This window comes from Crassostrea angulata, chromosome 7 (assembly GCF_025612915.1).
Source record: "Crassostrea angulata isolate pt1a10 chromosome 7, ASM2561291v2, whole genome shotgun sequence".
Taxonomy (NCBI): Eukaryota; Metazoa; Mollusca; class Bivalvia; order Ostreida; family Ostreidae; genus Magallana; species Magallana angulata.
The window spans coordinates 59,195,666-59,220,778 of NC_069117.1; the positions used below are offsets into that span (position 1 = coordinate 59,195,666).

The 25,113-nt window shown below is 30.3% G+C and overlaps 6 long non-coding RNA genes across 6 annotated transcripts; 4 read left to right on the top strand and 2 right to left on the bottom strand.

Annotated features, from left to right (window-relative positions):
- Positions 1-1,502: 1,502 nt before the first annotated feature.
- On the bottom strand, positions 1,503-2,599 carry LOC128191564 (uncharacterized). Its single transcript, XR_008244439.1, has 3 exons — positions 2,505-2,599; positions 2,070-2,095; positions 1,503-1,784 (listed from the first exon to the last, which is right to left on the bottom strand). It is a non-coding gene; the product is annotated as an uncharacterized LOC128191564 (long non-coding RNA).
- A 1,135-nt stretch (positions 2,600-3,734) lies between these two features.
- Positions 3,735-4,403, top strand: LOC128157351 (uncharacterized). The gene is made up of 3 exons (XR_008239816.1): positions 3,735-3,804; positions 3,957-3,982; positions 4,119-4,403. It is a non-coding gene; the product is annotated as an uncharacterized LOC128157351 (long non-coding RNA).
- Positions 4,404-8,428: 4,025 nt separating this feature from the next.
- Positions 8,429-9,525, bottom strand: LOC128192285 (uncharacterized). The gene is made up of 3 exons (XR_008244523.1): positions 9,437-9,525; positions 9,005-9,030; positions 8,429-8,693 (listed from the first exon to the last, which is right to left on the bottom strand). It is a non-coding gene; the product is annotated as an uncharacterized LOC128192285 (long non-coding RNA).
- Positions 9,526-10,697: 1,172 nt separating this feature from the next.
- LOC128157222 (uncharacterized) lies at positions 10,698-11,346 on the top strand. Its single transcript, XR_008239806.1, has 3 exons — positions 10,698-10,767; positions 10,921-10,946; positions 11,070-11,346. It is a non-coding gene; the product is annotated as an uncharacterized LOC128157222 (long non-coding RNA).
- A 4,506-nt stretch (positions 11,347-15,852) lies between these two features.
- LOC128157263 (uncharacterized) lies at positions 15,853-16,569 on the top strand. The gene is made up of 3 exons (XR_008239811.1): positions 15,853-15,982; positions 16,136-16,161; positions 16,285-16,569. It is a non-coding gene; the product is annotated as an uncharacterized LOC128157263 (long non-coding RNA).
- A 3,181-nt stretch (positions 16,570-19,750) lies between these two features.
- On the top strand, positions 19,751-20,431 carry LOC128157493 (uncharacterized). The gene is made up of 3 exons (XR_008239825.1): positions 19,751-19,877; positions 19,998-20,023; positions 20,141-20,431. It is a non-coding gene; the product is annotated as an uncharacterized LOC128157493 (long non-coding RNA).
- Positions 20,432-25,113: the final 4,682 nt, after the last annotated feature.

The window sequence follows — 25,113 nt, forward strand, 5'->3', positions numbered from 1 at the left end:
TATATTTAGGAATAAGATTGTGTGGATCGTATCCTGTATCAAAAATCGCCGGAATTTATCTCCAAAATTATATAGTACAAACATTATTCAGTTTTAAGCCGTTAAAAGAGTTTTCTACTTACTTACAACGCCTGATGCAAAAGGAAAAGTGAATAAAATTCACTCTGAGAACGGCAATATCTATTGAACTTAGCTATAATTTGATAATTGAATTTTGATAAATGAGTCATTACTGTATTTTATCAGATGGACAGCATCTGTCTTGCGTTGACCCGACTAGCATCGGTCCCCGATGGTTTGAACTTTTAACTCAAATTACCATTATATCATTAACTCCTCAAGCTCTGGCTTTCAACAAAAGCCTGACCGGAATATTTTTTTCTCTTTTTGTATTGATGCCTTTCTATTTTTTTATTTTTAAGTTCTGTGTCCATTTCTGAATTAAAAAAGAATTATATATCAGTTCATTCTTAAAAAAAATACCCGCTTCTTAAAAACGTGTTCTGAAAATATTCTTATAAAATTTGTATAATGAACTTTAAAATCCAGTATTGTGAAGAAAACAAATCTGATTAGAACTATTCTACTGAAAAATAATGATTTTGAAATAACTTTTAAATGTGTCATGTATGAAGGCAAATCAAACTTGTTTTGAAAAGAAAACGGGCAAAAGGTCAACGCGTTAATTCGCCTCATATTTAAATTTGTCTCTGGCTATGATTGTACTACGACTTTTACATCGCTATAAATAAAGGTCATAATAATTCAGCAAATCAAAAATTAAGCATACAAAATTAAGTGTACAATTTGTTCACTAATAGTTATGAAATTAGCTTTGTTTACAATCGATGCATAACACGCAAGTTGAATAAGCCTAATCATTCCGGGGTCAAAAGCGGACTTTTCCTTTTCTAAACATTCCCCTGATGCATGTTTGGTTTGCTTTTTTTCCAAAAAAGAAATTTTTTATATACTTTGAATATATCTAACTTTTAAAGGAGACCGATCATTGATAGTGTAAAAGGTAAAAGTCTATAACATTCTAAGATAATTGGTTTGTATAGAAAATTATTCGATACTGTATTTGTGAATAATCGACTATGCAACTTTCATAACCAGTCCCCTTAGGTATGAAATAAAATCAAAGATCGGACTAGTTCAAGATTGTAGTGTTCGAATTACTCGTGATAAATTTAAGCTCAGGGTTATTGATTAACATCATAATAAAAAAAACTTTCATCATTTTATAATTTTCAACTTTCACCTAGAGTACCTCTATAAAATGTTCACATCATCAAGTTGACAAACCTTTTGAAATAGAGGGTAGAATATTTTTTTAAAAATCAATTTTAAATAATTCGAAGGCGCCATTGGGTTCATTTTTGTATAATTAATATCAAAAGTGATTCTTTATCGATCCATCAAAAATGCACTGGAGTTAAGTCAATAAAAAGTCGAGACTGTTGAATAAGTTAACTTTGAATAACAAAACAAAAGTGGAATATATGACAGAAATTTTATTAAAAAAATTCCTTCTGTCCTTAGCAATTCGTAGTCTAATTATTAAAAGGAGTTGGCTTGTTTCTGTCGCAACCTTTCTTGCAGATGACGAAAGTTGTCTCGCATCTATTGCTGCATTCCCGTCTCTCTACAAAATTAAGGGGTCTGGCCTTACATCCGGCCTGGCAGATTCTGCGCGAGTTTTGACATCCGACTTTACAGGTGACTGCTTTCACAGTAGATACCATAAGACCCACCATCAGAAGTGTTGCGAACAGTTTGGTCTAAAAATAGTAATCAATATCATCAGGATTATTGACAAAACTTCAATTGCAAAGAGAAGTTCGGTGTAAAAATATAAGAAAATATTCAAATTTTAGAACAAAAGTAAATGATTTTGTAAATTGATAAGAGTATGTAGCTAAAACTAAGTTTTAAGGCAGATCTACGGCAAATTTGTAGACCATTTATTTTTTTAACTAGGTATATTTATTTTTTTAAATAGGTATAAAAAGTTATTAAAAAAATTATATTTTTGAAATTAAAAAAAAACACCCAAAGGTTCTCACGTTCATGGTTGTCTTAAGTCAATGACCTGCAAAAAAGATGTAAAAAAAAATGTCATAATTGATATTTAATTGTAAAAAAAAATCGGGGCAGTTGGCGTCAATGATATGTATATAGGTGTATGTAATGATTTGTATAGATATGAAACCATAAAATCACGCCCAGACCAACTAGTTGCTTAATCAAACATGCACACAAAAAACAGATTTTTCACTCTTAGTTGAAGGTCTTTCTACAAATATATTGCCTTATGTAGAACTTTGTCATTGTTTAAATTCATAAAATAAATAGTGAATTTCACGGATTTCTTATTTTTCCCTTTTGAAGAAAATGCCATATTTTATACATTTTCACAATAAAGAAGAAATTGTTTAAAAGTGTTCCAACATAAAATCTCTGCTCAGAATATTCCATATTTTTTTTATTCAGGTACTTACGTGAACGCTTATTCTTGAACAATGTACTGATAACCAAATATCTGGGTATTTATACAGTTTTGTTGAAATTCGAACAACACGTGTGATTGTCACTATCATTTACTTTATTTGTAACATTCCTTTGACATAAATCAAATTCAGGAGTAATGATTCCCCGACGTGTTGAACTCGTCACTAACTTTGACTGATATTTCTTAACTTTTCAAAATTCTATCTAGAAAGTTTTGAACAATTAAAGTGTGAGAGACAATATCACCACTATACAATATATTGCATGTGAAAAGGTGTAGAAGAAGAAGAAATCGAACACAAATGAATTTAAAGAGAAACAAACAATTCTGTTTTTATCATGCTATAATTATTTTTATTTTAAAGCAATGACGAGACAAATATAAAGTATTGAAATATCCTTCCGTATACAACAATATTCAGCAACTATATTTTTACACGTACACCTATTGTTTTCCAAAGTTATGAAGAAATGAAAAATTGATTTTCTGTCTCTTCCAGTCGATTTCTGGCTTTTATAAAGCAATAGTTAAGTAACGTAATGTAACTAAAAATTGGTAAACTAGTGTTTTAGCAACAATTTTTTAAAGATATTCCAGGCGTCACTTTTCTCTTTTTTTCTTATTCTTTTTTTTTTTATTTAATTTTTAAAACAGACTAACGAAAACACAAAAACATTTATAGTTTTTTTAAAAACTATTTGCATTTACCTTATTCTTCTGGTTTTAAATCATAAGAGGTCAATGATAAATATTATTAGATATTCAATTTACTAATGGCTTGGAGCATATTTTTAATTGAATGTCATACAACAATCTAAAGAATTAAGTTTGATAAAACAGAAATCTTCAAAATTATTACTAGCAGATGAGAACAAATATTTTTAGAAAAAAACCCAGTAAATCACAAGGTTGAGTAATCTACGTTTCCTCTAAATATTGCTTTGTTGTCATGGTGTTCTGCTATTGAACACAAAAACTATTTTGATTGTTTAATTTCGTTTTACGCCGCTATTGTCTTTTTTTCATATTTGCATTTGCTTTTATTATATTTCAATAATGTTGATTTTTATATTGATGAAAACATTGTAAACACACGTTTGCTGACGTTTGTTACAATATTGACCCATAACAGCAAAACAGAATTTAACAATTCAGCACTATTTGATTAATTGGGAAGGAATGTTGCAAATGAGTTGTAATTGAAATGCATTTATCATATCTCAACCAAATAATATAAATATACAGGGATTTAGTGTCCACACCATTGGTTTCAAAACTGGCGTTTTCAAGTAAGTTACATTTCAAGATATGAAAAATATGCTGTTAACCTTCTGTGCTATTTAATATATTAAAGAAAATTATTATATTTAATTATCTGAAATAATTTTACTTAAGAACTAATCTACACAAATATCTAAGTTATCTTCTCATTTCTACACAGGTTACTGACTAGAAACAACCATGAACGTAAGTATTTATCAATTTTTTGGCCAAGTTTCGCATAAAAAATAAACAACAAAACCCACACAAAATAGTGAAGTGGAATATCCTTCTATTTAAAAAAATATTCCTGTTAGATTCATTTCCATGTATTTATCTACAGATAAAACTTCTAGCGACACTTTTGATGGTGTGTCTAATGGTGTCCACAGTCAGCGCAGTCACCTGCAAGGTCGGATGTAATAACTCGCTCAGAATCTGTACAGCAGGATGTAGGCCAAAACCATTCACGGAGAGAAGGAAGTGCAACAGCAACTGCGAGACCGTTTCCGACCTCTGCCAAAAGGGCTGCGACAGAAACAAACCCACTCCATGGAAGAACTAGACCATGTATACTGAAATTTTCAGTAAACATTTGAAATAAAGAAATATTGCAAACTGTTGAGAAGTCTGATTTTCTCGTTTAAAAATAGTTTTATTTATTTTATTTGTAATTAAACAATAATTGAGATGTTCATGATTGTTTTAATAGCCATGCAGGTAGATCCTTAAAAAAATGTTTATATGTCATTTTCCACAATTGCAATCATTTTCTGAGACTTTCTTATCCTATAACATTGACAAATATTTTCTAAATGTATGAAAAGTTTAAAAAGTAGACGACTGTTGTAGACAATACAAACATGGGACTGATCCTGTTAATTAAAATTATGAAGAAAGATATATTATTTCACACTTTTAACACACTGAAGGTAAAGTCTATATAAAACTAGCTATCCACTTAAATACACTAAATTATGCAATTATATTGAAAATGATACGCTTTTGAGATAAATATAATAGTTCTCTTAAAGATATGTTAGAAAATTGAAGAAATCATCACTCGATTTGAATGAATTGAAAGTATTAACAAATCATATCGCCCAGCATAATGCTTGCTACCTAACACGTCAAGTGACAGGACTCTAACATTCACAAAGTTACACGGGGTAAAGAAATCACATGGTGAATTATATTATTTAATAGGTCAAAGAATACGATTTACAATTGAGAACGCGGACGCAAGAAGAAACAGTTTCTGTCTTGTTATCAATAAGCACATGTTTGTCTATCCATCTACTTTTAACACAAGCTTATATATATTCAAAAGTGCAACTACCATTAAATGGAGAACAATAGACAAACATGTGCTGATAGTATTAAGACTGAAAAAAAGTGGGCGTTCTCATTATCCTACGTAAATTCAAGAGAATGTGGTGACCCCTATCAATGAAAACGAACGACTTCGTTCTTTGTATATCTGAACTGTGTATTGATGTAATTACATAAAGTTGCAGTCAAAACAATTTAATAGAATATCCTACCATGATAAGAAATATGTCCATTTATAGAACTCATTTTTTTCACAATTTTTAGATGCCATTTAGTTCAATTATTTTTAAAGAAAAAGTCTTATGTTGAAGAATCATTTCTGATAAATATGGCCATAAGAAAATAACACTGTCTACTACCCAGATATAGAATAAACAAAATTTTGCCTTCAAAATAATACAAACATAATTATAAGAACTGTTTTTTTTGAAAATCGTAAACAATATTTGACCTCTTATAAGTTTGTTGTGAAAGTTTGAGAATGCAACACATTCTCGTAAAAAACTGTTTTGAAATGCTTCGGATTGTGTTGAATGTAACTTTCTTTTCAGAGAGTTAAAAATCTTTATCGTTAGTAACAACATTAGATAATTTTCAGTCATTCTGTATGCAAACCTGGTATTTGAAATGAAAAATATGGTTTGTTTTTTATGTTCAGTGACAGGGGCATCCCAATATCTGCTTTCCATTTTGGGTAGTAAGTAAATGACGCGGCAACGCAGTTTGATATTCTCTATTTACAAGTATATTATATTTCACCACGCAGTATGCAATTTAAAATGTATTATACATTTTCAAGGGCTAAACTTTTATAGTATCAGTAGTCAACCACTACCATTGTTGATGAAAAGTAAACTTTTTAGCATTTTTACCTGTTAATTCCCAAAATGTTTTTATTACCAGGCTGTATTTGGAGTTAAAATAGGATTTTCCTTGTAATAGTATGCAATTAGACGCTTATTAATAAATTATGCAATTGAAGTTTTCCATTGAAGCTATATATCAAAATAGAAAATATCATATACCAAGAAAATCCATTTTGAAATTATGAAATGTATAACATCACAATGCACATGTGAAAAATCGTTTTCAAAACAGTGGAAGATAGACCGAGTTTGACCATCAAGCAGTATGAGACAGATAGCCGATAAATTTGTTCAAATTAAAGTCATCACTCAATTTCAAGAGATGATAAAAAAGAAAAACAAACAGTCTAAGGGTCTTAATGGTCCATTTAGTTTGATGAAACCTGTGTAAGAATATATAGAGTGATAATTAAATAATTATATAATAATGCTATTTGAATGTTGAATTGGATATACATGTAGTGGACTACTCCATTTTTCATAGGCAGGAATATTATGAAGATTCATACTCCTGGTACAAATTTTCGTTTACCAATAAGGGACTGCTTAAATGGAATTCAATCAATTTGTCTTTCTTATATTTTAATTTGGTACTAAATGTCTAATTTTGCATTCAGACAAAATGTGCCTGCAGAGAAAATACCCTGAAAGGAAGTAAAAGGGAAATTTCCAGTTTTATAAAGTGTGTATCTATCACAATTTCAATTCTTTCCCTTAAATGATAATTACATTTTTTTTTACACTTCCTGTAAATATTGAAAATCATTTCTGACATATGTAATGCATTATGATAAAAATTATGTCACAATATATGTATATACAAGTTTTGATATCATATTGCTTTAGCACACATCTTTGTAGTCCTATCGATTCTAAAAATAATTGCGTTATTTCCATTTAAAAAGTCCGTTTTTATGAAAAGAACATATTCTCTAAATGAGTACTAGACCCTTTGCACTGCCACAAAAAATCTAAATAATTTAAAAAAAAAAAACCTTTCATGAATTTCAAAAAAGCTTAAAGAATAAAACGTTCACGGGATTTAATACGCCCGATAAAAGACGAATAGTAAAAACAATAGGTCAGGTGAATTCTTTTATAAAACCAAACACGCCTATGACATCGATTTATTACAGAAAGCATTTATAGTTGTTTTTTGTATTGCCAAACATGACCAAAAGAGGTTTCTTGGTAAGTTGCAATTAGTTGTTATTCTTTACTAAGAAAATAAAAAGTCACTCCTTATGTTTCTGTCATCGTCTCATGGTTACAGACAAAATACAGATCCACTATTGCAAATATTATTTGCTGTATGAATGGCCTTTTTTACTCGGAAAAAATCCTTGAAAAGTGATACAATGTCAAGGGATGAAAGTCATGTAAAGATTGAAGTGAGTTTTGCTGGGGAGTAAAAGTATTTTTATAATAACTATTCCTAAAGGGAGCTGAATGTTATGATATCACGATATCAACCTCCTTGAGATATAAAAAACCTGTTTGTACAGATAGAGGAAAATATCCTAAGAAAAAAAATCTTAAATATATATGAAGCTCCAATTTCATGTTTATACTAGTATTTCATAGGAAATAACTTGTTTAGAGAATATCTTTTATCATTTGACTTGTTCCTATGTAGAAATATGAACATGCTGGTAGTGCATTTTAACAAATTTGTTTTGAACCATATAAAGTAAAAGATTCATTATTTTAAGTATTTCATTTTTCACTTTATAATAAGCAGAATATTTTTTAAAAAGGGTTTTCTGGAATATAAATAAAGATTAATTTTTCTGTATTGGGGATTCATGTTCTTGGGGTACTACCAATGCACGAAACAAAATTCTTCTACACTTATAGTTGGTGTATCGAACCACCTGAAACCAGTTGGCTATTGCTTCTCATTTGAATCATTTAGCCTCTATTTCACTTGTTCTAAACTAATATCATCGTTATAATAGTAAATTTGAACTTTCAAACCATGAGTTGCTGATTGTTGAGATTTGCAGTGGTTTGTGTGGAAAATTATTCGATACTGTAATTGTGAATAATCGACTGTGCAACTTTCATAACCAGTCCCCTTATGTATGAAATTAAATCAAAAATCGGACTAGTTCAAGATTGTAGCGTTCGAATTACTAGTGAAAAATTTGAGCTTAGGGTTATTGATTAATATCATAATAAAAAATTATAATTTTCAAATTTCACCTTTCACCTAGAGTACCTCTATAAAATGTTCACATCAACAAGTTGACAAACCTTTGGAAATAGAGGGTAGAATTTTTTTTAAATCAATTTTAATAATTCGAAGGCGCCATTCGGTTCATTTTTGTATAATTAATATCAAAAGTGATTCATTATCGATCCATCAAAAATGCACTGGAGTTAAGTCAATAAAAATTCGAGACCGTTGAATAAGTTAACTTTGAATAACAAAACAAATGTGGAATATGTGACAGAAATTTAATTTAAAAAATTCCTTGTGTCCTTAACAATTCGTAGTCTAGTTATTATAAGGAGTTGGCTTGTTTCTGTCGCAACCTTTCTTGCAGATGACAAAAGTTGTCTCGCATCTATTGCTGCATTCCCGTCTCTCTAAAAGGTCTGGCCTTACATCCGGCCTGGCAGATTCTGCGCGAGTTTTGACATCCGACTTTACAGGTGACTGCACTCACAGTAGACACCATTAGACCCACCATCAGAAGTGTTGCGAAAAGTTTGGTCTAAAAATAGTAATCAATATCATCAGGATTATTGACAAATCTTCAACTGCATTAAACAAGCTTGATGGTAATGGTAATTTTCAGATATTACGTTTAATTGCAAAGAGAAGTTCGGTGTAAAAATAAAAGAAAATATTCAAATTTTAGAACAAAAGTATATAATTTTGTAAATTGATAAGAGTATTTGGCTAAAACAAAGTTTTAAGGTAGATCTACGGCAAATTTGTTTACCATTTATTTTTTAACTAGGTATAAAAAGTTATAAAAAAATATATTTTTGAAATTTAAAAAAAACACCCAAAGGTTCTCACGTTCATGGTTGTCTTAAGTCAATGACCTGCAAAAAAAGATGTAAAAAAATATCATGATTGATATTTAATTGTAAAAAAAAACGGGGCAGTTGGCGTCAATGATATGTATAGGTGTATGTGATGATTTGTATAGATATGACACCATAAAATCACGCCCAGACCAACTAGTTGCTCAATCAAACATACACACCCAAAACGGATTTTTCACTCTTAGTTCAAGGTCTTTCTACAAATATATTTCCTTATGCAGAACTTTGTCATGGTTTAAATTCATAGAATAAATAGTGAATTTCACGGATTTGTTATTTTTCCCTTTTGAATAAAGAGCCATATTTAATATATTTTCACAATAAAGAGAAATTCTTTAAAAGTGTTCCATCATTAATTCTCTGCTCAGAATATTCCATAATTTCTTTTTGTTCAGGTACTTACGTGAACGTTTATTCTTGAACAGTGTACTGATAACCAAATATCTGGGTATTTATACAGTTTTGTTGAAATTCGAACACGTGTGATTGTCACTATCATTTACTTTATTTGTAACATTCCTTTGACATAAATCAAATTCAGGAGTAATGATTCCCCGACGTGTTGAACTCTTCATTAACTTTGACTAATATATCTTAACCTTTTCAAAATTAAAAAGTCAGCATTATATCTGGAAAGTTTCCAACAATGTAGGTGTGAGAAACAATACCCGGTATTACCAATATACAATATATTGCATGTGAAAAGAGTGTACAAGAAGAAGAAATCGAACGCAAATAAATTTAAAGAAAAACAAACAATTCTGTTTTTATTATGCTATAATTATTTTTATTTTAAAGCAATGACGAGAAAACAAATATAAAGTATTGAAATATCTTTCCGTATACAACAGTATTCAACAACTATATTTTTACACGTACACGTATTGTTTTTCAAAGTTATGATGAAATGAAAAATTGATTATCTGTCTCTTCCATTCGATTTCTGGCTCTTCTAAAGCAACAGTTAAGTAACGTAATGTATCTAAAAATTGAAAAACTAGTGTTTTAGCATCAATTTTTTAAAGATATTCCAGGCATCAATTTTCTTTTTTTTCTTATCCCTTTTTTTAAATCTTATTTTTAAAACAGACTAACGAAAACACAAAAACATTTATAGTTTTTTTAAACTATTTGCATTTACCTTATTTTTCTGATTTTAAATCATAAGAAGTCAACGATAAATTTTATTAGATATTCAGTCTACTAATGGCTTGGAGCATATTTTTAATTGAATGTCATACAACAATCTAAAGAACTAAGATTGATAAAACAGAAATCTTAAAAATCATTTCTAACAGATGAGAACAAATATTTTTTAGAAAAAAAACCCCAGTAAATCACAAGGTAAATTAATCTACGTTTCTTCTAGACATTGCTTTGTTGTCATGATGTTGTGCTATTCAACAAAAAAATATTTTAAATGTTTAATTTCTATTAATTTCTATCGCCCCTATTGTGGTTTTTTTTTTCATATTTTCATGTGCTTCTATTATATTTCAATAACATTGATTTTATATTAATGAAAAAATTGTAAACACAAGTTTGCTGACGTTTGTTACAATATTGACCCATAACAGCAAAACAGAATTTAACAATTCAGCACTATTTGATTAATTGGGAAGGAATGTTGCAAATGAGTTGTAATTGAAATGCATTTATCATATCTCAACCAAATAGTATAAATATACAGGGATTTAGTGTCCACATTATTGGTCTCAAAACTGGCGTTTTCAAGTAAGTTACATTTCAAGATATGAAAAATATGCTGTTAACCTTCTGTGCTATTTAATATATTAAAGAAAATTATTATATTTTAATATCTGAAATAATTTTATTTAAGAACTAACTCTACACAAATATCTAAGTTATCTTCTCATTTCTACGCAGGTTACTGACTAGAAACAACCATGAACGTAAGTATTTATCATTTTTTGGCCAAGTTTCGCATAAAAAATAAACAACAAAATAGTGAGTGGAATGTCCTTCTATTTAAAAAAATATTCCTGTTAGATTCATTTCCATGTATTTATCTACAGATAAAACTTCTAGCGACACTTTTGATGGTGTGTCTAATGGTGTCCACAGTCAGCGCAGTCACCTGCAAGGTCGGATGTAATAACTCGCTCAGAATCTGTACAGCAGGATGTAGGCCAAAACCATTCACGGAGAGAAGGAAGTGCAACAGCAACTGCGAGACCGTTTCCGACCTCTGCCAAAAGGGCTGCGACAGAAACAAACCCACTCCATGGAAGAACTAGACCATGTATACTGAAAATTTCAGTAAACATTTCAAATAAAGAACATTGTAAACTGTTTAGAAGTCTGATTTTCTCTTTTTTTTTTAAAAGTGACCATTTTTAAAATTTGTAATTAAAATATAATTGAAACGTTCGTGGTTGTTTTTACATCCATATAGGTAGATTCGACACTTAATTCCACAAAGTATGACTGCACTTAACGCTGTATTGTAGGTCCTTTTACAGTCACTTTTGTTACGTTTATATTTCACAAAATTTTACTTTTAGTCCTCGGTTATATATTGGTCAATTCCAATTAAAATTTATTGTCAGAATAGTATTAAACTGCGTTGCAATGAAATAATTTGTTGTTTATCTACCCTCACTGCTCTGCAAATATTTTAAATTTGGACTTGTCGGTCCTTAATTGAAGATAAGATTTATAACTATGCATGGAGGGTAGAACAAATATTGTAATGACCTCTCTCTCTCTCTCTCTCTCTCTCTCTCTCTCATTTTTGGGAGTTGATTTTAATCAACTCTCCTTTGCAGTCACTCTGGCAAACCGAAAGTGAAGCAGTGTTTGGACCTAAGCACAAATCATCACCGCTGACAAGTCTTAGTTCTTGAACATAATAGAAAAATTCGATGTAATGTATGCTGAAGCATTGTTTTTTCAAGGAAACTTATCTATAAACACTTTGAAAATAGTAAGATTTTATATAGTACGAACAATTTAGATATTTATGTAGTCTCATATATTCCTACGCCAGAGTTTAATATAGTATCGTTCAACCAGACGCTCGGCGGTCTCCGTACATGCTTGTCGGAGATTAACGGAGACAGCTGAGCGTCTGGTTGAATGAGACTGGAGTTCAATATCAATAGTGCTTGGATCCATACAATTTTTAGAATTGTATCGATTACTAATACGTAGTTTGAAACCTATCTTTAAATATTACACAACATGATTCATATGGGGTTTCTCTAAATTCTTGTCTGAAAATTCTAATCAAAATTCATATTATAAAAAAGTGCGAAATTTTAATACCGACTAGAAACTAGTTGCCACGCAAGTTAAGTTGTTTTAAAATAAATGATAATCGATAAAATCAACTCCCGTGAGTACCTCAGTACTTTGATTTATGAAAGGAGTCAAATCAGTATTTCAGCTATTACATTTTTTGTTCACCCTAGATTCTTAACAGAAATGTTTATATGTCATTTTCCACAATTGCATTCATTTTCTGAGACTTTTCTATCCTATAACATTGACAAATATTTTCTAAATGTATGAAAAGATTAAAAAGTCGACGACTGTTGTAGACTATACAGACATGAGACAGATCCTGTTAATTAAAATTATGAATAAAGATATATTATTTCAGACTTTAAACACACTGAAAGTAAAGTCTAAATAAAACTTCATATCCACCCAAATAAACTAAAATTATGAAGTTATAATGAAAGTAATACGCTTTTGAGATAAATATGATAGTTCTCTTAAAGATATGTTAGAAAATTGAAGAAATCATCACTCGATTTGAATGAATTGAAATAAGTATTAACAAATTATATCGCCCAGCATAATGCTTGCTACCTAACACGTCAAGTGACGAGAGTCTAATATTCACAAAGTTACACAGGGTAAATAAATCACATGGTGAATTATAATATTTAATAGGTCAAAGAATACGATTTACAATAGAGAACGCGGACGCAAGAAGAAACAGTTTCTGTCTTGTTATCAATAAGCACATGTTTGTCTACTTGCCGTGAGAGATCTTATCGAATGTTGAGACCTAGCGCTCTCTCTCTCTCTCTCTCTCTCTCTCTCTCTCTCTCTCTCCAAAATCAAAATATATATAAGATTCTAAGAAATTTGTAAAATAAAACTTTCTTCATTTTAACATGGCTAAAGGAATCTATAATATACCACATATCGCGTAAAGAAGTTTTTTTTTACTTATTCACACAAACACACATCGTATGTTCATATGATTTCTATAATGATTCTAAATTTACATTTATTCAAACAATCACATTTTTACCATTTTAAAAAATTACAAATACTAGATGTGTATATAAAATGTATTTTAGCTGTGTTCCCAATTACTATCTCCATTCCTGATTAACTCTGGTTATAGTCAGTTTGTTAATTGTATTTCAATCGAGTGCAATGTATATCATTAAAAGGTAATTTTATGAATGTATTTTGTAAACATTGTGTTATGAATACGCAGAATAATTTCTTTGAATTTAATTTGAAAACAAATTTTCATTTGTTTGAAATTAAATCATTCTATCAAGAAAGTTTCACTGTTTGTAAGAACGGACTATATGCTTCTATTTAGCGGACCCCAAGTCACACAAATTGCTGCAGGTCACCCACCACGACGGCAACCACCCAAATTCTGTATACACATACTGTATACATGTACGTAATGTAACGCAATTCACCTTTCTCTGTTGGTGAACTGACACTGCGAAATTTTAACGTGTGATGGATACTCCAGAACAAATGAATATTCATATTCCTAAATTCCGGGCTTTGAACAACCAACATAAATATTGGGCGATCCACTGAACATCATACTTTTGCTAGATCGGGCAGGAAAGTCAGTTTTTAAACACACACGATTTTAAGATTAGCTTTTTCTTAAACTGATTGAACCTTTTCTTTTTTATTTCAAAGCGATTGATAAACAAGTTATACAACTTATATTAATATCTTTCGTTGGCACGGATGTTAGCGCGAGGGGGTCATCGATGTGGGAGAAAGCCTAAGTGCCCGGAGAAAACCCACGTTTCCAAGCGGGCAACCAGCATATATATTTAACCAATGTCGATCACGGGGATTGAACTCGGGACGCAGCGGCGATAAGCGAGTGCACTTTAAAACATTTTATATATACAGGTACTTTGTTATTCATTAAACGAATTCATTAAAAACGTATTGAAGAGAAATGACCAGGTGTAAGGTATGTTTTATAGGTAAGAATTAATTATGAAAGATTGTAAATGAAACTCTTATTAGTATCCCCTTTCTCGAGGCCAAATAAGATATTTTGATGACATTTTTATTATATAATTAATCATATTAATTGTTAACCAAGAATTCTCAACGATGAATGTGCCAAAATTAATTTGTATGTGACGCTATCGGGTATACAAAATAGTATACAGAATTCTGTATTAGCATATTTACACGTTCCTTTTATTTCTCCCACTTTTTAAAAAATGATAATAATAAATTGTAACAATCAACTCCACTTATAAAATAAAGGAATTTGAATTAATATTCATTAATTCCCTCAATTATATTCCCCGTATGAGAAGAAATTGGGGGGTGGGGTAACTTGCGTTAAAAACAAGAACATTTTCACCTGGGACTGGTTTCAGAGTACCGCGACGTTGTGGACAAGATGAAAAGCTGTATCGCGAGGATGCGCAGTTCTACCCGAGTTACCTGTGCTAAACCACGATCAATTTCACACCACGAGGACTCGCGGTAAATACGCAAACAGCGTTGGGCGTAGTTTTATATCTAGAAAGTTTTAAACAATGTAGGTGTGAGAGACAATATCACCAATATACAATATATTGCATGTGAAAAGAGTTTGGAAGAAGAAATCGAACACAATTGAATTTAAAGAAAAACAAAAGAATTCTGTTTTTATCATGCTATAATTATTTTTATTTTAAAGCAATGACGAGACAACAAATGTAAAGTATTGAAATATCCTTTCGTATACAACAATATTCAACAACTATATTTTTAAACGTACACGTATTGTTTTTCAAAAATTATGTTGAGATTTAAAAAAAGTCATTTTATGTCTCTTCAATTCGATTTCTGGCTGTTCTAAAGCAACAGTTAAGTATCATAGTGTAACCAAAAATTGGAAAACTAGTGTTTTAGCAAAAAAATTCAAAAATATTCCAGGCATCAGTTTCCTTTTTTTCTAATTCTTTTTTTTTTATCTAATTTTTAAAACAGACTGACAAGAAATCAAAAACATTTATTTTTTTCCAGATACTCAGACTAGGAATGGCTTGGAGCATATTTTAATTGAATGCCATACAACAATCTAAAGAATTAAGTTTTATAAAACAGAAATCTTCAAAATTATTACTCACAGATAAGAACAAATTTTTTTAGCAGTAAATCAGAAGGTAAATTAATCTACGTTTCTTCTAAATATTGCTTTGTTGTCATGATGTTGTGCTATTGAACAAAAAAATTATTTGAAATGTTTAATCTCATTTGACGTCGCTTTTGTAGGTTTATTATATTTGCATTTGCTTTTATTATATTTCAATTATAATATTAATATTAAATAGTACATAAATCTACAATTCTTCTAAATGTTGCTTTGTTGTCATGATGTTGTGCTATTGAACAAAAAAAATATTTAAAATGTTTAATCTCTTTTAACGTTTTTTCATATTTGCATTTGCTTTTATTATATTTCAATAATGTTGATTTTTATATTGATGAAAACATTGTAAACACACGTTTGCTGACGTTTGTTACAATATTGACCCATAACAGCAAAACCGAATTTAACAATTCAGCACTTTTTGATTAATTGGGAAGGAATGTTGCAAATGAGTTGTAATTGAAATGCATTTATCATATCTCAACCAAATAATATAAATATACAGGGATTTAGTGTCCACACCATTGGTCTCAAAACTGGCGTTTTCAAGTAAGTTACATTTCAAGATATGAAAAATATGCTGTTAACCTTCTGTGCTATTTAATATATTAAAGAAAATTATTATATTTCAATATCTGAAATAATTTTATTTAAGAACTAACTCTACATAAATATCTAAGTTATCTTCTCGTTTCTACACAGGTTACTGACTAGAAACAACCATGAACGTAAGTATTTATCATTTTTTGGCCAAGTTTCGCATAAAAAATAAACAACAAAATAGTGAGTGGAATGTCCTTCTATTTAAAAAAATATTCCTGTTAGATTCATTTCCATGTATTTATCTACAGATAAAACTTCTAGCGACACTTTTGATGGTGGGTCTAATGGTGTCCACAGTCAGCGCAGTCACCTGCAAGGTCGGATGTAATAACTCGCTCAGAATCTGTACAGCAGGATGCAAGCCAAAACCATTCACGGAGAGAAGGAAGTGCAACAGCAACTGCGAGACCGTTTCCGACCTCTGCCAAAAGGGCTGCGACAGAAACAAACCCACTCCATGGAAGAACTAGGCCATGTATACTGAAATTTTCAGTAAACATTTGAAATAAAGAAACATTGCAAACTGTTTAGAAGTCTGTTTTTCTCGTATTTAAAAATAGTTTTTTTTTATTTCATTTGTAATTAAACAATAATTGAGATGATGTTCGTGATTGTTTTCATAGCCATGCAGGTAGATTCTTAAAAAAATGTTTATATGTCATTTTCCACAATTGCAATCATTTTCTGAGACTTTCTTATCCTATAACATTGACAAATATTTTCTAAATGTATGAAAAGTTTAAAAAGTAGACGACTGTTGTAGACAACACAAACATGGGACTGATCCTGTTAATTAAAATTATGAATAAAGATATATTATTTCAGACTTTTAACACACTGAAGGTAAAGTCTATATAAAACTACCTATCCACCTAAATACACTAAAATTATGCAGTTATATTGAAAATGATACGCTTTTGAGATAAATATGATAGTTCTCTTAAAGATATGTTAGAAAATTGAAGAAATCATCATTCGATTTGAATGAATTGAAATAGGTATTGACAAATCATATAGCCCAGCATAATGCTTGCTACCTAACACGTCAAGTGACGGGAGTCTAATATTCACAAAGTTACACAGGGTAAAGAAATCACATGGTGAATTATAATGTTTAATAGGTCAAAGAATACGATTTACAGTAGAGAACGCGGACGCAAGAACAGTTTCTGTCTTGTTATAAATAAGCACATGTTTGGCTATACATCTACTTTTAACACAAGCTTATATATATTCAAAAGTGCAACTACCATTAAATGGAGAACAATAAAAAAACATGTGCTGATTGTATTAAGACTGTAAAAAAGTGGGCGTTCTCATTATCCTACGTAAATTCAAGAGAATGAAGTGACCCCTATCAATGAAATCGAACGACTTCGTGTTTTGTATATATGAACTTTGTATTAATGTAATTACGTAAAGTTGCAGTCAAAACAATTTAATAAAATATCCTACCATGATAAGAAATATGTCCATTTATAGAACTCATTTTTTTCACAATTTTTAGATACCATTTAGTTCAATTATTTTTAAAGAAAAAGTCTTATGTTTAAAAATCACTTCTGATAAATATGGGCATTAGAAAATAACACGGTCTACTACCCAGATATAGAATAAACAAAATATTGTCTTAAAAATAATATAAAAATAATTATAAGATTTGTTTTTTTGAAAATCGTGAAAAATATTCGACCTCTTATAAGTTTGTTGTGAAGGTTTGAGAATGCAACACATTCTCGTAAAAAACTGTTTTGAAATGTTTCGGATTGTGTTGAATGTAACTTTCTTTTCAGAGAGTTAAAAAACTTTATCGGTAGTATCAACATTAGATAATTTTCAGTCATTCTGTATGCAAACCTGGTATTTGAAAAGAAAAATATGGTTGGTTTTTTATGTTCCGTGACAGGGGCATCCCAATATCTGCCCTCCATTCTGGGTAGTAAGTAAATGACGCGGCAACGCAGTTTGATATTCTCTATTTACATGTATATTATACTTTAACACGCAGTATGCAGTTTAAAATGTATTATGCATTTTCAAGGGCTAAACTTTTATAGTATCAGTAGTCAACCACTACCATTGTTGATGAAAAGCAAACTTTTTAGCATTTTTGCCTGTGATTCCCAAAATGTTTTTATTACCAGGCTGTATTTGGAGTTAAAATGGGATTTTCCTTATAATTGTGTGCAATTAGACGCTAATTAATAAAGTTATGCAATTGAAGTTTTCCATTGAAGCTATATATCAAAATAGAAAATATCATATACCAAGAATTATGAAATGTATAACGTTACAATGCACATTTGAAAAATCGTTTTTCAAAACAGTGCAAGATAGGCCGAGTTTGACCATCAAGCAGAATGAGACAGAAAGCCGATAAATTTGTTCAAATTAATGTCTGCACTTAATTTCAAGAGATGATTAAAAAGAAAAACAAACGGTCTAAGGGTCTTAATGGTCGATTAAGTTTGATGAAACCTGTGTAAGAATAAATAGAGTGATAATTAAATAATTATATAATAATGCTATTTGAATGTTAAATTGGATATACATGTAGTGGACTACTCCATTTTTCATAGGCGGGAATATTATGAAGGTTCATACTCCTGGTACAAATTTTCGTTTACCAATAAGGGACTGCTTAAATGGAATTCAATCAATTTGTCTTTCTTATATTTTAATTTGGTACTAAATGTTTAATTTTGCATTCAGACAAAATGTGCCTGCAGAGAAAATACCCTGAAGTAAGTAAAGGGGATTTCCAGATTTATAAAGGCTGTATCTTACACAATTTCATTTCTTTCCCTTAAATGATAATTAAATTTTTTTACACTTCCTGTAAATATTGAAAATCATTTCTGACATATGTAATGCATTATGATAAAAAAAAGGTCACAATATATGTATATACAAGTTTTGAGCACACATCTTTGTAGTCCTATCGATTCTAAAAATAATTGGGTTATTTCTATTTAAAGAGTGTGTCTTTAAGAAATGAACATATTCTCTAAATGAGTACTAGAGCCCTGCACTGCCACAAAAAATCTAAGTAATTTAAAAAAAGAACTTTCATGAATTTCAAAAAAGCTTTAAGAATAAAACGTTCACGGGATTTAATACGCCCGATAAAAGACGAATAGTAAAAGCAATAGGTCAGGTGAATTCTTTTATAAAAATAACCTAAGAAAAAAATCTGAAATATATATGAGTTCCAATTTCATGTTTATATATCATAGAAAATAACTTGTCTAAAGAATATCTTTTTTTCATTAGACTTGTTCCTATGTAGAAATATGAACATGTTGGTAGTGCATTTTAACAAATTTGTTTTGAACCATATAAATTAAAAGATTCATTTTTTTTAAGTATTTCATTTTTCACCTTATAATAAAGCAGAATATTTAAAAAAAAGGGGTTTTCTGGAATATAGATAAAGATTAATTGTTCTGTATTGGGGATTCATGTTTTTGAATACTTGGGGTACATGTACTACCAATGCACGAAACAAAATTCTTCTACACTTATAGTTGGTGTATCGAACCACCTGAACCCATTTGGCTAATGCTTCTCATTTGAACCATTTAGCCTCTATTTCACTTGTTCTAAACTAATATCATCGTTATAATAGTAAATTTGAACTTTCAAACCATGATTTGCTGATTGTTGAGATTTACAGTGTTAAGGTGTCATGATAAAGAGTTCAACAATTCAACATGTAATTGATGTGAAAAGTATGTTACAAGAGGAGTAATGAATATGCATTTATCATATTAAAATTTAAGTGTATAAATATCCAGGGATTCTAGCTACAACTCTAATTTTCTCTTAACAGACGTTCAAAGTAAGTAACATCCTAAGAAATGAATTCAGAAAAAAAAATTAAAGATGATATTGCTATTTCTTCGGAATTGGATGCAGTTTTTAAGATATGCGGTTTATTATCAGTATATTTTCTTAACAGGTTACTGACTAGAAGCAGCCATGAACGTAAGAATTTTATTTCATAAAGTAAAATATTTTCAAAAGAAATTATAATCTTTTAGTTCTCTTACATACATCTAATTATATAAATAAGATGATATTGATTTCATATTTTCATTTCAGATTAAACTGTTGGTGACGCTTTTGATGGTGGGTCTAATGATGTCCACAGTTAGCGCAGTTACCTGCAAGGTCGGGTGTGACAACTCACGCAGAATCTGTACAGCAGGATGTAAAGCGAGACCCATGGGAATTGTGGAGAGAAGAAAGTGCACCAAGAACTGCGACACAGTTTCCGCGATCTGCAAAAGGGGATGTGACAGAAACAAGCCCACTCCATGGAACAACTAGACCATGAATGTAAAATTGTCAAAGTGAATTTTGCAAATAAAATTGAACAAGTTTGAGTTTTAAGATGTGTTATAAATTTTTCTCGAAAAGATCAATATTTAAGGATTGAATTGTTTATTTTTTAGTTTTATACGATATAAAATGGTTTCGGGCAGTTCACGCTTTATAAACCGCAAAGCGGTTTATAAAAAAGTGTAATCCACCCCAAACCATTTTATATCTTATAAAACTAATAAATAATGCATTCATTTCTTATAATTTTAACTTTTGCTATAAACAGTAGATAAAAACAGTCATTTGACCTTTAAAATAACATCAAATTGTACAAGATTCAAACGTAACGTCAGGCGGATTAATACATTCTTGACATTAGTCTTACTATGAGGTAGGCAACATTCTTTATACAATATAATCAGAAAGCGTGTTACATCCAGGATTAAATTATCGTCAAATGAACATAAATTCTGAAAGACATCGCCTCTATGAACTATGTTCTTGCTTTATGCATGTAGATTTAAACTAAGAGTTTGTTAAGTTATGAACAATTTTTTATAAAGGTTTCTTTATGGCAAAAATGATAAGTAAAAGGTTCACAAACAAAAAGGAAGCAATAAATTGAGAAGAAGTTAATGAGTAACTGGTATTCAGAATTAAATTTTAGAAACATTTAATTTACTTTTGTATGATAAAGATAAATAGTTGCATTAGGCCATCAAAATATCACTAGATTTGATCATTTGAGTGAGAACCCGTGAGGCTACAGATTAGATATTTGAACTATATATAATGAATAGTATTATTATCATAGTATCGGTATATGTTTTTCTCTAAAACCATTTCTTGACTTTATTGAACACATCCTTACCGTTTTCCCAACCCTACCGTTAGCTACATTTATTAGATTGATTGGCACAGTTTGCTTCCGTGTTATATATAGCATATGGTAGATAGTAATATCTCGTATGTACATTGTCTTTAATATTTTTATATAGGTAATATATGAGTAAAAAAAATGCTAGTACACAAGTACACATGTGTAACATATGTTACTTTTATCACATGTTTCAAATATGTAAAACATGAGTCTTTGTACAGCTGGACATTAAAAGAAAATGGTTTTTGGGAGTTGATTTTAATCAACTCTCCTATGCACTTGACTCGAGCAAACCGAAAGTGAAACAGTGTTTCGACCTAAGCACAAATCAATACCGCTGACAACATTTAGTTCTTCAAAATAATCGATAAATTCGATGCAATGTATTCTGAAACATTGTTTTTCATGAAAACTTATTTAAACCTTGTGAGATTTTAAATGGCACAAACAGTTTAGATATTTTTTGAAGTCGTTTGTATTCCTCCGCTAGAGTTCAATGTAGTCTCGTTCAACCAGATGCTCGACTGTCTCCGTTAATATCCGACAAAACATAGAGTCTCTTTTGCTTGTCGGAGATAAACGGAGACAGCCGAGCATTTGGATGAACAAGACTAGAGTTCAATCTTGCCTGGGTCCATACCATTTCTCAGAAATATTTGGATTACTTATACTCCTTGCAATGCAAAATCACATATCGTTGATTTTAACATAACTGATAATCGATAAAATTAACTCACGTCAGTACTTCAGTACTTTGATTGTGTTAATGAAATAACTTCATTCCTAAGTAGTTTAAATTATGATGATCCTGAAAATCATTCTATGAATAAACATTTTGTTGACTATGAATTAATTAAAACCAGATTTGCAGAGACATTAGATATAAATATTTACCCTCATTTTATTTAGTATAATAACAGAGTTGATTTATTTATGTAGAATTATTTTTTTAACAGTGACGAATTACTCAATATTTTATCATAAACAATATGGAGAAGATCACCTCGATGCCAATATTTTTTAGTGTTTTAAAAGAGTAAATGGTGGCTGTATTAATACATAGAAAGTAAAAATAAGGATATAAATGTAAGGGATTGTCTGTAAGATGGTTATGTTTATTTTCCTCTTTTATTTTTGCTAAGAATACATTATACAGTAGTTTATTATAACGTTCCCTAATATGCTCAATTTAAACATTATGGAGAATTTAATGTTCACGTTTGAAAAATTTAGTTTGAATGGTCAAAAGTTGATGAACAGTTCAAACACGTCAGTAAGCAATTTTCTTTAATTCAATTAATGTAGAAGGAATGTTACAAATACAAATGATGGTGACAATTTACACGCATTATTCACATTTCAACCACATTGTTTTAGCCGGGCTCTGCTGAAAGCAGAGTCCTGGCTGTAGGGAGGCAAATCGCCAATGTTATTATAAATGGCACAACTTCAAAAGTAAACAAAAAATCAAACAGCGTCAAAGTAAAAATTTCCGCTATACCAAATAGTTACACAAAGAGCCAAGTTTTGTCAAAATATTGGCATTTTGTTTCTTTTTTTTATTTCGAGAGAATTGTCTATCTTTTTTAATTCTTTTATTCATAACGTGTTTTAAAAACAAGACTATGCATTTTGGACATATACAATGCGTATGAATTTCAATGAACTACTTTGCAGCGCGTTGAAGGAATTGAGATTGAATATATAACGCTTCTTGAAAAATTCAAGGCAGCAACTGTTGAATTTTTTTTACTAGACAGACATATTTATGTTTAATGCTGCTTACAAAATTTGGTCGCTCTTTGACGCTTTGTCGAAATTAAAAGCATGAGAGAGAGGGAGAGAGAGAGAGAGAGAGAGAGAGAGAGAGAGAGATTTAGCTTTTCAGTCTCTACTACACAATATGCCACACACCAAATCCAAAAGAGTCCGGCTTTCAGTACTTCAGTACTCAACAAATTGGTATTTCTCATACAGAAGATAGCATCATTAAATAAGACCCGTGAGGTGATGAATTCGTAAAAACTGCTTGTTAAAGCTTTATCCACAGACCCGTCTATAGTGTTCATATAAATAGTTAATACACAATTTTGTTATATGGGTATAGTCAACTAATATATTCTCCATAGCCGGTAATGTTAACAAAATGTCACACAGAATTCTCCCTAATTTTCGTTCAGCAACGAGTGATCCCTCAAACTGAAGCTACACAAGTAGTCTAACTTCGGTCCGAGTTTCGTGGTTTGATGTCAGATTCGTTTTCCCGAAAAATCCGTCGGTTTACGTCAATCCCTGAAAAAGAAAATGAAAATAGTAAACTCCTGTCTATCAGTGAAGCAACACATAACACAAAATAATTCCATACACTTTCAGGTAAATCACAATTTGCTTAATAGACTTACAGGAAAAATGATCCTCAATTACAAGTATGACGTTCATAAAAATACATAGCTTCATAATGTTTTATGTAGTCTGCTAATAAAGGAACTTTTAATTTTAATGGCACTACTTTGTTGTCCTACCGATTCTGAAAATAGTTGAAGGGACAAACCCATATGACTTTACTTTTATATGAACAAACTCAATAATCACTTGGCTTAGAAGTACTTTACAATAATAGTAAATATATTATCTTGATTTCATATCTGTGATTTATTTAGCACGATAATCGACAATCTAAATTATTATATTAAAACTATGAAATAGAGGTGCTACTTTACCCAATTTCTTGTTTCTGTATCATATGAATCAAAAATTTATCGATTATCGTATAATTTTGATGAATGCTTAAATTATTTCTTAGCCTAAAGGTATAATATTATATACGTTATCTTCCTTTTATAGAACACCGTGTAAGCCTATGGGTTGATTCAATTCCATGTTCCGTCAAGAAATGATAAATTAGGTGTGGTGTTGAACAATAATTTATTAAAGCGTGATCGAATAGATTTTTACAAAGCAACTTTCAAACTGTACAAATTCAAATCCAAATCTCTCTTAATGACAAGCCGTTCTCAACATCCGAACAATGTCTATTATACTTATATATACTTATATATGATCAAACACAAAAAGAAAAATAGTTCAGACTAGTTTTGTCAAAGTGTTATAATCATCGACACTTCACACTGAGCATGTTTCTATGTATTAAATCTATAGCGACATCAGATTCGTGGCTATTATCTTCTGGGCCATGTGCATAGCCAAAGTTCTGCTCGACCAGAATAATTAACAATTCATCATAACATTATGTTAATCATAAGTCTGTCGAACCGCTGAACATAATTACCTCAATTTCAGTATCTCAATCCTTAATTCCAAACTGGTGATAATTTCAGCAAATAATTTAATTGTTAGATTTCGTATAGCAAATCATTGTTTGTTAGTAACCTTTTTAAACTACATGAAATTTAAAATACAGCTAAACCGGCTATCAGGTTACAATTGACCGTTGATCACCATGAACGAAAGAAGACTTCTTTTAGACTATCTTTGAACAATGCCAATAGCAACTTTCACATAATAAGCTAATAGATATGAACGAACACGTTTGCATTATCATTTTAATATCTATTGATATTATATCGTTTTATATCAAACGTATGATAGCACTACTGATTGTTGGATTGGTGGTAACCACGGTAAATACAGTCACCTGTAAGGTGGGATGTGAAAAAATGAGAAAAAATCTGCCAGGCCAGATTTATGGCCAGACCCCTTGACGTTATAGAGAGACAGGAATGTAACAAACAAATAAAAAATACTGAAATGTAGTTCAAGGTGTAAATAGTCGACATATCATACTTCATAATCAATGATCAATGTCAAAGCCAACAGAATAAGGTTAATATTTAGCTATCAACGGTAAATA